Source organism: Agelaius tricolor, unplaced genomic scaffold, assembly GCF_023055355.1.
Source record: "Agelaius tricolor isolate 1412-34295 unplaced genomic scaffold, bAgeTri1.0.p SCAF_23, whole genome shotgun sequence".
Taxonomy (NCBI): Eukaryota; Metazoa; Chordata; class Aves; order Passeriformes; family Icteridae; genus Agelaius; species Agelaius tricolor.
The window spans coordinates 2456919-2471002 of NW_027269283.1; the positions used below are offsets into that span (position 1 = coordinate 2456919).

A 14084-nucleotide genomic window follows, 5' to 3' on the forward strand; every position below is an offset into this window, starting at 1 on the left:
CCCATGAGAAACACCAAGGAGGTTTGGAACTTTTGTGATAAGGAGACAGCAGTATGGAACCTCTGTGATAAGATGACAGCAAAAATGTAGAATGAATCCTTTAAGGTTTAGCTGGTGGAGGATGTTGAGATGTAGAAGGAGAAGGTGTGGCATTCACATTCTCTGAACAGAGAGAGACAGAATTCTCTCTCCCAGGATTTTTCCTGGAGAAGCACAGAGAGAAAACAATTCTTATCTCTACATGCTGCTCCTGTTGTTTGGCACATGGGGAATGTGTTATGGAGATTGTTTACCCAAGGTTATTTGTCAGTTAGATTCTGTTGAGGGTTTTGTTTCCTTGGCCAGTTGGGTCAAAGCTGTGTCCTGGCTGTCTTAGACAGTCAAGGGTTTTTCTTTAATATCTCTTTAGTATAGTTATGATACAGCATTACTGTAATTTAGTATAGTTTTAATAGAGCAATTGTTCAGCCTGCTGAATCATGGACTCAGAGCACATTGTTCCCCATCCAGGGTTCACCTTTTTCTTCAATAGAAGGCCAAGAAGAGATTTTTGGGATTGGGACAGTTGGTGTTTTTTACCCCTCAGGCTCAGCAGCTGCTGTGCTGCTCTGAGATGGGGTTTGGGGAGCTCTATCTGCCCTTCTCCATTTCCCCAGATCCACCCCATGGCTGGGCCTGGATCCTGCCCCTTTTATCCCACTGGCACAGCCAGATGGGCACAGCAGAGAGCCCTGCAAAGCTCAGCTCCATCACAGCTGAGCAATGTTCATGAGAACTTCAACCTTGGCCACCTTTGCTCAGGAAAACGTGTTCCATATTGCTATGAATACTAATACAAGACAACTTCTTAAGCACTAAATTCCAAGTGAACATTTTGCATATAAACATTTATTTTTTTTTCACTGTTATCTAGCTAAAAGCTGACTATTTTTCTGCTAGAATGTCGCAGAAGCAACTTGGCTTTTTTTTTTTCCTGCTGGATGAAGCAGTTCAGGTGGATTTATTTGCTGTTACTTAGGGCATTAAAACAAGGTTTTTACATTGGCTTCAGGAGGAATTTCTTGCCCTCTTATTTATGGTGGGTGTGCATTAGTGGGGGAGCTGGTTTGGCTTCCATTCTGCTTTTCTGATTTAGCCTTGTAGCACTTTTCAAAACCTTTGCAAGTGGCCAAACTATTTTTTGGCAATTATGCTAGACAGGAAGGGTGAAGATATTAAAAATTTGGAAAATTGCACAGCTTATTTTCATCCCACACTTACTCCATACAGGCTGGTGGGGTTTTTTCTTTCTGGTAAAAAAAAAAATAAAAAATCAGGAGTTCAGAAAACTTGATGGTGTAGCTTGAAAGACAACTGTAAAAAGTGTAGTCAGAGTCATTGTTTTAACACATAATGTCAGAAGATGGTTGTACCTGCTCTTGTGATGCTTTGTGTTTCTGGTATGGCAAACTCAGTGTATAAAGAGCATGGTAAGGTACAAGCATTTTGTGATTAGCAAAGTATGACCACTCTTATTTATTCATGGATATTTGGGGTTTGAGTTGCTTTCATTTCTGCTCGAAGTCTGAAATTTTTAAGATAGGAGCCAAAAAGAAAGGACAAAAAAATCCACATAAAGAGGTAAATTTTGTTTTAATAGGTTTCAGAACTGATTTACAAGTGAGTTCTCATCTTTAGTGCTCTGTGATTCCTTCATTGCAGAAGAATTTTTAATTTTTTTGTGTGAGTGATCCCAGGTTGATGTTGGGATAAGAGCAGAGCTCTGGGCTTGATTCACTGATCCTCTGCTTTTGAGATGAGAAGGTAGAGATGCACTTCAAAACCCCTTGGCAGGAAAGGAGGTTAAATGTGTGTTTGAGGTCTCAGAGTATTGGCTTAGTGCCTCCAGCTGGTGTTCCTGTGCTGAGTGCTCCTCCTGCCCTTCCTCCCTTGCAGATGTGTCCAGGTGTGCAGCCAGGCTTCTTATGGTTCTTCTGTTTTAGGAATATTAAGACTTTTGTCAGGCTTCCCACATGGTTTGGGGTTAAAGCTGTGCCTTGCCCACTCCTTGCTGCTTTTGCTCCTGTGTTAATCAGTCTGTGACAGGGGCAGGGATGTTCACAGAATCCTGGAATTATTTGGGTTGGAAAGGCCCCTAAAACTCCCTCCTGGGCTCAGCCTGGACGAGAAAAGTCTCTGAGGAGACCTTAGAGCACTTTCCATTACCTAAAGGGCTATAAGAGAGTTAGAGAGAGGCTTTGTCAAGGCACAGAGTGACAGGACAAGGGAAAATGGTTTTAAACTGAAAGAGGGCAGAGATTCAGATTAGATATTAGGAAAAACTTCTTTACTAAGAGGGTGATGCCGCACTGGAGTTGGTCACTGAGAGCAGCTGTGGCTGCCCCTGGATGCCTGGCAGTGCCCAAGGCCAGGCTGGACAGGGTTTGGAGCACCCTGGGACAGTGCAAGGTGTCCCTGCCATGGCAGGGGTGGCACTGGATTAATTTCAAGGTCCCTCCCAACCCAAACCATTTTGTGGTTCTTTGAATTGAGTCTCTACTATTACATTGCTTACATTTAACAGCCTGTGGGGTGCTGTAGAGGGATCATGCTTCTCTCCTGCTCCCTTCAAGAAAACAAACAGCTCTGATAATGTATATGTAAAAGAGGGGATTCCTTATGTTCTTCATGCCTTATCTTTCACACCCAAGTGAGGCTTGTGCTGGAATGTGAAGATAGAGGTGAGCTAGACAGAATATTAGCATGCTTTGATGCAAAACACAGATCTGAGTCCTCCAACTCTGACACTCTCAGCTTTGAACTTGAAATCAAATGTAGAGCCCCCATTCTGGGCCCTGGCTGTTTATGATTTACACTCTGCTTGATTCCAGCCTCAGAACTGGAAGTGGCAAGTGCTACCAGTCATGCTGTAAACAGAGATGGGGACTGTGCCAGTCTCCATGTGGCTGGGAACCTGGAGTGGAATCTCAGTTGGAGGAGGAGGATCCCTGTAGCTACTTAAAATGATACAAAGCCACAATTAGATTTCACCTTTGGAAAGCAAATGATCTTTAATTGTCTGCTGAAACTGCGGTTTGCCAAAATTAAATGTGGGGTTAATGCCTGAAAGTGAGGATTTCTGCAGAAAAAGCAGGATAACCCATGGGACACTGACTCTGTAAGAGACTGTAAGAATAATAAAGCACTGGAATGCTCTTCAAGGGAGGTGGTGGAATCACCATCTCTGGGTGTGTTTAAAAAAAGACTGGCCATGACACTGGGTGCTAGAGTCTGGCTGAGGTGTTAGGGCATAGAACTTGATGGTCTTAGAGGTCTCTTCCAACCTCATTATTCTGTGATTCTGTAATTCACTGCTCTATTGCATCAGGTGCCCATGCAGTGGTGTTTTACTGGGTTCTGAGTGACCCCAGGCAAGGGGCTGTGGGGGAGAGAAGAGCTGATTTTCATTCTCCAGTGAGTTTCAGTCTGGGGAAGGTGTTGGCTTGCCAGGTTTGAATTCAGAAGTGCTCATTGTCCTTCCCCAGCTTGAGCCCTGCTGCCCAGAGCTGTCACTGCAGGGGAGGGGGCAATTGAACCTTTGTGGCTCAGCCTGGTGAGCAGGGACTGGGGAAGAGCCACTGGTGGTGCTGGGATGAGCTGTGTAACAAATACATAATTTTAACAGCATCTTATGAATCTTGTCAGGTCTCAAATGAGCAGGAAGAGAAGGCTGTGGTTGGGAATGGCTCTTCCTTGCTGCTCTTCCCATTGAAATCTGAAGCTGCTTTTGATGTTGGGTATCTTATGAAAGATACAAACTCAGGTTCAGAAAGATGTGAGTGGTTTGGAAACTTTGTGCTGACCACATGAGAATAAATTACACGTTGTAAGAACTGTGGAGAAGCTTTATGAAACTTCTGGAAGGTCTGTGGTACTCAAAATGATGGTGAGTGAGATGTTCTGTAGAACATTCTCACTTTGTACACCCTCTGCACACGCTGTATTCAAAATAAAATATATCCAGACCCTGAGCTAGTTTTCTTCCATCATAAAAACCTGGTCTAGTGGAAGGTGTCCCTGCCCATTGCAGTGGATTTGGAACAAGAGGATGTTTAAGGTCCCTTCCAAGCCAAACCATACTGTGAATAAAGTCCTTTTCATGGTTATTTTCCATTGCACGTGGCATCTTAACACCTGGCTGGAGGAACACTGCTTCCCTGAGGCAGCAACTAGGGAAATGAATGGCTGTGTTTGTGTAACTTTGAGTTCAAGGATATTTCTGTCAGACTTGAATGCATCAGTTGATTTGTGTTTATTTTTGGGATATGGGGAAAAATGAAGTTTTCCTGTAGGCTTTATTAGAGCATGGAGTGGAATATGTAAGGCAAGATTTAAAACTAAATAGCCTATTGTTTCCTGAGGTGTTTTCAATCATGAAGCCTTGCAGTTGGTTTCCCCTCCCCTCCATCTGCAGTGCTGAACCCTGTGAAACACATCCAGCTCTCTGCTGATACCTGACTCCCTTATCTCTGCACTCTTATGAGTTGAAGAATGTTTTCCCGCCCTGGAAAATCACACTTTGCCTGTGACAAAATTCTTCTTCATCTATTTGTGAAGTCTTGTGCCAGCCCTGGTATGAATTTGGAGCAGGTGGCCCAGGGGAAAGCTCCTGGTGGCTGCAGGAGCACAGCCTGGCAGTGACAGAGCTGCTCTGCTCTGTGTGGGCTGGGAGTGCACTGGAGCTGGCTCTGGCAGCTGAACACTGAGCATTCCTAAAGCTGCTCTAAGGAGGGTTTAAACACCACTAAGTCTGGCTTGTTCACAGCTGAGCCTGCCTGGTGTCATCTGGGTAAACAGAAGTGACTCCAGCTCCAGAGAGGATTTTGCTATTGGGACCTAAGTGGTTCTCAAAATGAGAATTACAGAACCCCAGAATGGTTTGGGTTGGAAGGAACCTTAAAGCTCATCTCATTCTACCCTCTGCCATGGGCAGGACACCTTCCATTAGACCAAGTTGCTCCAAGCCCTGTCCACCTTTGGATTTATGCACATCCAGGGATGGGGTGTCCACAAACTCTCTGGGCAACCTGTGCCAGTGCCTCTCCACCCTTACAGTGAAGGATTTCTTCACACTATCAAACCTAAATAATTCCCCCTTGTCCTATCGCTGCATGCCCCTGTGAAAAGTCCCTCTCCAGAAGGCTCCACTTTAAAATAAGAAAGAAATTAGAACTGGGGCTGGTTTTGCAGCTTTCATTTTCTGGGCTGGCAGCAGCTTTGCTGTTTCAGTGGTTTGGTCCCAGGCTTTTCCATCAGCTGAGCAGGGCAGTCAGCAATGGGACAGGTGGGACCTGGTGGCAGGACACAGTCCCACGGGGCAGGGCAAGCTGAGCCCAGCCCTGGTGTGGGAAGGAGCTCCAGACAAGGGGATTTTCTGGTTGGATGGACAGGCTGCCTCCTGCTTGCTGAGCAGTGCTGGAGGAGCTGACATCTGTGACAGTCTCTGGGATCCTTATTCCCAGGGCAGTCCACCTCCTTGTGCCCTGTGTGTGCTGCTCAGTATGATAAGAACTGAGGGATAAAAATGGTCTTGATGCCAGGTCTTGCTTCACAAGGCAGGAGTGAGTTCAAAAAGCAGCAAGAAGTCAGGAAAATCTGCTTTTTTTTCTAGCTCAGTAAAGGGACAGGCAGCAGTGAGGGTGTCCCTGCAGACCCTGCTCCTGACCTTGGCACACTCATGCATGGAGTGGCTGTGTCATCTTCCTTGTCCTGCCTCCTCTCTTGTCCATAGCAAGGGATTGTTTTGAGTCTTGAGGCGTTGCTGAGTGAAAAAGGGGAGGAAAAAACCTATTTTATATCTAGAGAGAGTAGTGCAGCTACCTGTCAGCTCCAAATCATCTCCAGATGGGAGAGGTTGCAGGAGGGGTGTGGAGAGGCAGAACAGGCTGTTTTATAAAGACAGGCACATCAAACATCAGTGGGAATGTAGGGGAATAATGCAATGGATTTATAGGCTTCAAATGCCTTCCCCAAACTGCTATGCAGGCTGTCACTAAAATGGAAAATAGATATAAGGTTGTATAATGTACCCACAAAGTAGAGTGTGATTTAACAGCAGTACTTACCATTTGCATTGAAACAGGCTGCAATTGCTAAAATCAGAGGGGAAGCTTAAAGTCCTAATGTTTAATGGTGGATATGGCTGTAGAGAGCAAAATTCTGCTCGCTGGGGCTGATTAATTCTGTATGGCAAAAGATATAAGATAAAGTGGTCTGCATACCAGGATCAATTGCTATGGAAGAAACATATGAACATATTTTTTTTTTCCCTTGACAGGCAAGCTCTCAATCCTGAGACATTGGAGTGTTCTGCCCTCAGTTTTAAGGTTATGAACACACAAAATCCTGACAACTCTGTTATTCATCAGGGTGAAATCTTACTCATATGTACCAAATGTATGGGCAGGCTAAAAGGCTCTATCAGCTGTGATTTGAGCAGAATATTCTGCCTTGTTAATTTATTTATTTAAGAGGATTAAAGAGAGTCTGAACAGCCATCCTGGGTTCCCTGGGGATTTCAGTGGTGTGGGGCAAAAAGGGCCATTACAGTGGAGTGATGAGATCTTTATCACAATTTGTTCTTGTATCGAGCTTAGGGCCTTGTGCTCCTGTCATTATAGGTTCTTCCAAAGGAACTTCTAAAAGTTAATTAATCACATCTCTTGATGGTCTATTTCCCTCTTTAATCACCACATTTTGAACAATAGGTACCCTCTTTTTTTCTATAGGGATTTTTTTAATTTCTCATTTTCAACTCTTGCTGGCATTTCTAATTTAGAAAGCAAAGGACAAAGCAATTTCTTCCTCCACTGTGCAAAGAAGGAGTAAAATTCTCCAGACTTGTGCACTTGCTTGTTCACCACTGGAATTTTGAAAAATCCAAGCAGGTTATTTTTGTTATTTTTTAAATTATGTGTTTTCTCTCTTGCAGTGAGAAATAAACTTGTGCTTCCTAGTTTAGTTAATACCTCTGCTATCATCTCTCCCTTCCTCATGAAAGTTTTATGTCCTTGTAAGAGAAGTTCTGCAGTCACAGATGATGACAGTTAGCAAAGTGTTCACATCTCCCCAGAAAATTGTGTTAAATTGGGCTCTGGGAAGGAGAGAAGAGCTGTGCTTGTGCTCTCAATATTACAAGTACATCTCTGGGGTTGTTACCATACCTCAGTGATTTAAAAGAGTTAATATTCAGAGCTTTAAAGTGGATAAAAACAGAGAGAAAGATGGAATAAGAGGGGGTGCCCCTGGTTAATGAGGATTAGAGTGCACTGGAGTTGGTTGCTGAAATAACAACCAGGGGTGAACTTGGTCACCAGCCTACTCCTTTATGCTGATCTGTTCTTATTTTATTCTCCAATTTATCACAGCAATTATGCATCACTGAACACCTGGACATGAAACCATAAAGCCTTTTTTGATAGTTTCCAGTAGACTCAAACTTGTACTGTTGGCCTGTTTTATATTTTACAAAGAATTTGGACTCATGTAACCAAATTTTGCACAGCTGACCAGGGATTTCAGCATCTGAGCACCTCCTGAATCCATCCCTCCTGCCCAGCTGGGAGAAGCCCAGGCTCAGTGCTCTGCCCCTCTTGTGCTGGTGGGAAAATTCCTGTTCTTTATTCTTCTGAGTTCCTTCACTACTTGCCTTTTTGAATTTTTCAAATTTACTGCTTTTATTGCTTCAGTATAAGATGCATTTCATGGACACAGTGAAGGAGGCTCCAAGGAGATTTAGCATTTATTAATGTGTATTTCTTTCCTCGATTTTGCTGTGTTAAGATCCCTAGCAGTGCTGGCCACTAAAATTTCCCTTGGGACCATTGAGTTCCCCTGGAGCTGTTGTGTAAACTCTCCATTCCCTTTGGAAACCCTGGACAGACATTCTGGTTTGCAGAGAAAAGACAACTTTCCATTTAGGACAGTGCCTGGCCTGCAGGGAGATCAGGAAGGTGGTTAAAAACCATAGAGTTCCAGTCTTGTGAGAAATTTCCTTATCTTTGTATTTTCAGTTATTCTGCATCAGAATGCAAATACATATTTTCAATATTTCCAATCAGAATTATATTTTAAAATATATTTTTGGGTATTTTTCTGTTTGTTTTCTGTCTGTGCTTTTAAGCTTCTAAATAAATAATGTTTCTTCCTTTTTTTTGAGAATACAGAAGTATTAGATGGCTGAGCTTGTATTTAAAATAGATTATTTAAAATAATTTAGAACAGCTGCTTTCAAGTGATTGAGTCATCTTATTTTTTTTAGATTAGAATCTCTTGTTTGTTTTGTACTGAAATGCTTTGACACTTGGAACAAGAAATTAAGATAAATATTCAGCATACAAACCACAAGACAGGTGTTTTTTCCAGCATCCTTCTTGTTCCAGAGAACTGCCATATTTCTTCTCCAGACATGTTTTTGTGCTTTTATAAATTACACCAGAGTCAGAAATTTCCACAGTTTTTCAAAAATTTTTCACTCCCTGCTTCTCTGCAATTTCTCTTGCTTCAGAAAATTGGGTTTAAATCATTGAGAAGACTGGAAACTCCTTGGTGCCTTCCTTTTACCTGGCTGTAATTTGGTGAAGCACACAAGGAAATGAACATTGATTTTTGTAGGAGAAACCCTCCCACCCATGGGTGCACACAAACCCAGGAGTGTGGCACTTCACTTCTGCTGTCCTTGCCCTGCCCTCATTCTGAGCCTCAAGAGTGCAGATTTGGGTTATTCCAGATCTGGGTTATCCCCAAGGGGAAATCTTAGTGCCCAGCCCATGGAGCTGCTGCTGGCTGGAGGAGGGTGGCAGAGCAGGGCTGTGTGGCAGGCCAGCCCCAGGACATTTTCAAAGAATTTTCACTCTCTGATTCCCTGCAATTTCTCTTACTGCAGAAAATTGAGTTTAAATCAGTTTAAAAGACTGGAAACTTCTTGGTTCCTTCCTTTTACCCAGCTATAATTTGGTGGAGCACACATGGAAATGACCAGAGAAGTGATACATTGATTTTTGTAAGAGAAATTCTCTCACACATGGGTGAACACAACCCAGGAGTGTGGCACTTCTGGGTTATTCCAGTGAGGAAATCCCAGTGCCCTGGAGCTGCTGCTGGCTGGAGGAGGGTGGCAGAGCAGGGCTGTGTGGCAGGCCAGCCCCAGGACATTTTCAAAAAATTTTCACTCTCTGATTCCCTGCAATTTCTCTTTTAGAAATTAGAAAATTGAGTTTAAATCAGTGAAGACTGGAAACGTCTTGGTGCCTTCCCTTCCTTTTACCCAGCTATGATTTGGTGGAGCACCCATGGAAATGACCAGAGAAGTGATACATTGATTTTTGTAAGAGAAATCCTCCCACCCAGGGCCCTGGGTACACACAAACCCCAGGAGTGTGGCGCTTCTGGGTTATTCCAGTGAGGAAATCCCAGTGCCCTGGAGCTGCTGCTGGCTGGAGGAGGGTGGCAGAGCAGGGCTGTGTGCCAGGCCAGCCCCAGGACATGCTGCTGGCAGTTCCAGCTGTGGCTGCAGCTGGAGTGGCAGCTGCTGTTGCTGTGCCTGCAGCTCCAGAGAGGAATGAGCCTGAGACAGAGCTCTCAGCTGTTGATCCACACTCAGGGCAGCACTCAGAGCTGAAAAGCAGCAGGTAGCTCGCTTGGAAGCGAGAAATGATTGGTTGCTTGTTTGTTTTTTGCTGAGATGGAAGATTTTGCCTTCTTTTCCAAGCGGACAGCTCTGTTTTCAGGGCTCCTTCCTCTGCTTCACCTGGGGTTTGGCTGCTTAAGCGGCAGCACTCAGCAATTACAGAAATCACAGACTTCTCAGCCACACAAAGGTTTGTGTAGAGGAGTGTAGAAGCCCTGGTTTTATAAATGGCAGCCTGGAGAGCATCAGGTGCTTGTGGTGGTGAGGAGAGTCCTCCCAGAGGTGGGCACACAGCCAGGGGCTCTGCTGGCAGGGGTTGTCTGTTACTGTCTTGGTTTGGAAAGACAGGAGTCTGCTAAGGAAGGCAGGAGCCTCCCCAGAAATGGAGAATGTAAATCCTCCTGACCCCTCTGAATTGCTACAAATTTTAAATTAAGGGGCTCTCAGGCAAAAATATGGGAGCAGGAAATAACAGTTCTTTACTAGGGAAGAAAATAAAAGGATAAAATAAACAATGCAGTAAACTAAACCAACAGTGCCAGAGTCAGAACCCAGCCTGACACCCTGTGGGTCAGGCTGTTGGCACAGTCCCATTGGAATTGTGGCTCAGCCCTCCTGCAGTGCCAGGGCTGGTTCTGCTGGAGCAGGGATCCTGGAGAAAGGTGCATTCTCTGCCTCTGAAGATCCAGGGCAAGAGGCAGCTGCTGTTCCTCTGGGCAATCCAGTGCAGAAGCTGTGCTGGTGTTCCAGAAGCTCCAGATTCTATCCAGGTAGGAATGCTTGGCTCCTCCCTCTGGGCTCCCATCTGCCAATGGGATGCTGTAGTTCTTATCAGCCATGCAGGCACATTCCATAGCTGTTATCAGCAGATGTCCCCCCGAGGGAGGAGTGATTGTGGTCACTCAGAGAGAGATAAGGCAAACTGCCCACTTGACAACAGATAATCTGCCATAGGATGGTGATAGAACACATCTTGCATTGCAGTCTGGAACAGTTGCCTTTAGCCCAGGCGCTCTCCTGGCAGTGTCTGTGTGCCCTTTCCTGCCCACTCCAGTCACTCAGAGCCCTCCTTGAGGGAAGCAGAGAAGAGCTCAACCCTGATGAGAGCAAGGATTGGTTGCTGTTTCTGAACCATTTGCATTTATTAGCCCCTAAATATTTCTGCTGCTGGACTGGGTGACTGTGGTGGTGTTTACAGGGGTTCCAGGAACAGGGAAGAGATGAGACCTGACTTTCAGAAGGTTGGTTTATTATTTTATGATATCTACTATATTAAAATGATATATTAAAACTATACTAAAAGAATAGAAGAAAGGATTGCACATACAGGAAAAAGAAAGAATGATAACAAAGCTTCTGACTCTCAGAGTCTGAGCCAGCTGACTGTGATTGGCCATTAATTAGAAACAACTAACATGGGCTAATCAAAGATGCACTGGTTACATTCCACAGCAGCAGATAATCATTGTTTACATTTTGTTCCTGAGGCCTCTCAGCTTCTCAGGAGAAAAATCCTGGCAAAGGGATTTTTCAGAAAATATCATAGCTACAGGTGACCCTGGACACATGCACAGCTTTGCTCTATGTTTCTGTTCTCTGTGCTGCATCCAGGTACTGTTAATGTGTTAAAGTCAAATGTTCAGTTTTGGGGACAAGGGTGGCTCTGAATGTTCCCACATCACCTGGTTTAACAAGGTCTGTGTCTACTGGGAGAGACTCTGCTGCAGAAAAGGTAAACTCACATTTGGCTGTGCCACAAACCTCTCTGCTGGAGTTTATATATCCTGAAAAGAGCCCTGGGAAATCCTGAAGTCTGATTTGAGTGAGCAGTTGCTCTGAAAATTGACCCACACTACAATATCAAATTGGGGACATTGTCTCAAGTGTTCTTGCCTCCTTCTCTGCTACTTGTCAGTTGACCCAGGTTGTTTTAAGGTCCCTTGTAGTCTTTCTCTGCTACAGTCAACAGAAAAATAAAGACTGGGTTTTTTTGCTTGTTTTTAAATCACTGAGTTTTTTTTCTTTAGTGTTTTTTTCTTTTTCAAAGCTTTTGTAGCTCTTTTGCCTTAAGGGGATAGGTTTTTTTTTAATAAGGAAAAATAACTGTTTCTGTAATGATTTTAGAACTGCTGAAGGTAGCAGAATACATTTATTTATATGGATGGAGATCAAGGACAAGTGCATCTTTCACTGTATTTATAAAGCAAGTATAATGTGCTTGAAAATAAATACCACTGATTTTGCATAGGCCACTGCCTGACCCGGGCATCCTGTGAATGTGCTGTTCAGTGCCCCAGGTGTAGGAAGTTCCTTTTCTTCTCCCCCAATTCCTATTTTGCTGATTCCCATTTGTAGTTTTATAGAATTTCTATTATTCTAGCTCTAGATGTGCCATCAGGGCATACAAGATTGCATGGGCTCATTCCTACATAACATTAAATTAAATGCATTTTTCTTTCTGGAGTTTAGCTATGGCATGGACACGCTCATGGCTCTTGATTTAAGTATTTGTTTCCCAATTTAATTCCAATGGTCTTACAAATTCCCTTGCCTTGAAGTGCCTTGATGCAATAAGAGCTCTCAGAATACTGTCCCATACCATGCTGGTTCTTGACTCCCTGAGGGAAAGGCAGTGGGTGGAGAGATTTTCCTCCTGTTTTTAATTTTTTGTTTGTTTTAAGAACCATTGTGCTCCAAGGTCTCTCTTTCTCAGGTGTCTGGCATGAAATAAAAAATTAAACCCAGATTGTAATTCCTGGAAAAATTAGCTGGTTTTCAATGAAATCACCTGCAAGCTGTCTAATTATAATTCCTTTAAGAGTTCTGCTTCTGTACTTTCTTGCTGCTGGTCTAATTCATGCCCTTTCTCTGTTACACTGCCTTATCTTGGATGTCAGCTCTGTCTAAATGTTCTTCTCTGTCCAAATAACAGGATTCACATGCTCTCACCCTTCTCTGGTGTCAGTAACATCAGTCTTGGGCTCTTATTTATCCTGTTATTATTGAAGCCTCCCTTTTTAAACACTGGATATTTATTTTTCCTCAAAACGCAGCATTTTCCTCCTGTCATAAACCAAGTGACTTAAAGATTTTCAAAGGCTCTTTCAGAAAGGCTGGGAATTAGATTCTGGTGGAGACCTTAATAAAAAATTTAAGACCTCATGTATTAACATACATTGATTTATTCATAGTGTTTCATTACAAATAAGTGAGGATCCCATAATATCAAAAAAGGTTAGGAGAGCAGCAGAGCATGGTACATTATATTGACAGCTCTGCTGAAATTGAGCTGCCTTGGGATTGGATTTGGAACTCAGGCAAGGAATTGGCTGGTAAATAAGTCATGAGCTTCCATTGAAGTGTCTGTACAGCAGGAGGGTTGCCATGGGTGAGCCTGCTGAGCTCAGGCAGGTTTCAAGGTGTGCTGGCACCAGCTCCAGGTGTACTCAGGGCATCCCTCCATGAAATATGGTCTCCTATAAGCTTTTGGAAGTCTATTTCACACCCAAGATAGCTCAGCTACCTTAGAAGGCAGAATGGCTTCTGCGGCAGTGTTGGAAACAAAAAAGTTTTAATAAAAGGCAAAATAACAGAACTTTACAGAGAAAAACTGAGCCAGGTGCAAGAGGTTCTTGCTCCAGGTAAAACACCTCACCAAAGCAATTGGTTTCTTTGTTCTCTTCTTTTTCTAGTAAATGGCCCAGGTGGGACTTCTTGGCTCCTGTCCAATTGGCCATCCTTAAGTTTGAGGTGAAATCCTCCAGGCCTGTGAGGTGCCTTTTTACCTAATCCAGGAGAGAAACTTCTGGACTTTTTTTTCCTGTTTAAGGAGACAAAGGAGAGTTTTGTCACTCTGTCAACAGGGGGGACATTCCTACACCTCCAGGTCTGGAGCACTCCTGGCTTCAACCAGGTGTAAACCAGACTGCACCATGTGTAAATCTGCACTCTGAGGCTCAGCATGAGGGCAGGGACAGGACAGCAGAAGCTGATCTCCACAGAGAGAAGGGTTTTTGTCTAAAGATGTGGTGAGCTTTGTTTCATTTAAACATATTATTTCAGTTCAGCATATTCTCTGTTAGAAAAGACCTCCAAAGCTTTTTTGGTCAGAAAAAGGCTTCCATTGTTTTCAGCTGCCTTTTGAGGAGATGATTTGCCAAAAGGAAACGTATCCATGTTTGCACTGAGGGTTTTCATGAGCTGTGGGGGCTTGCACGGGTGATTTGCATATGAAAATCCTGCCAGCCATGCTGTGTGCTCTGGTTTGATGACAGAAGTTCTGAGCTTGGATGTTGCCCTGATTTTTAAAGTTTTTCTAAGCCTTCTGATGTTTATGTTCTTGTAACGAACTTTCTCACGCACTTTCTGTAAATAACTTATGTTTTATATTCTTTTCTGGAGGAGGAGAAATTTGATG

General features: G+C 43.7%; 1 protein-coding gene across 9 annotated transcripts in view; it reads left to right on the forward strand.

Moving 5' to 3' along the window:
• The window catches only part of PTPRT (protein tyrosine phosphatase receptor type T), a 487791-nt gene that overhangs the window by 343298 nt on the left and 130409 nt on the right, over positions 1–14084 (forward strand). The window lies entirely within an intron of this gene.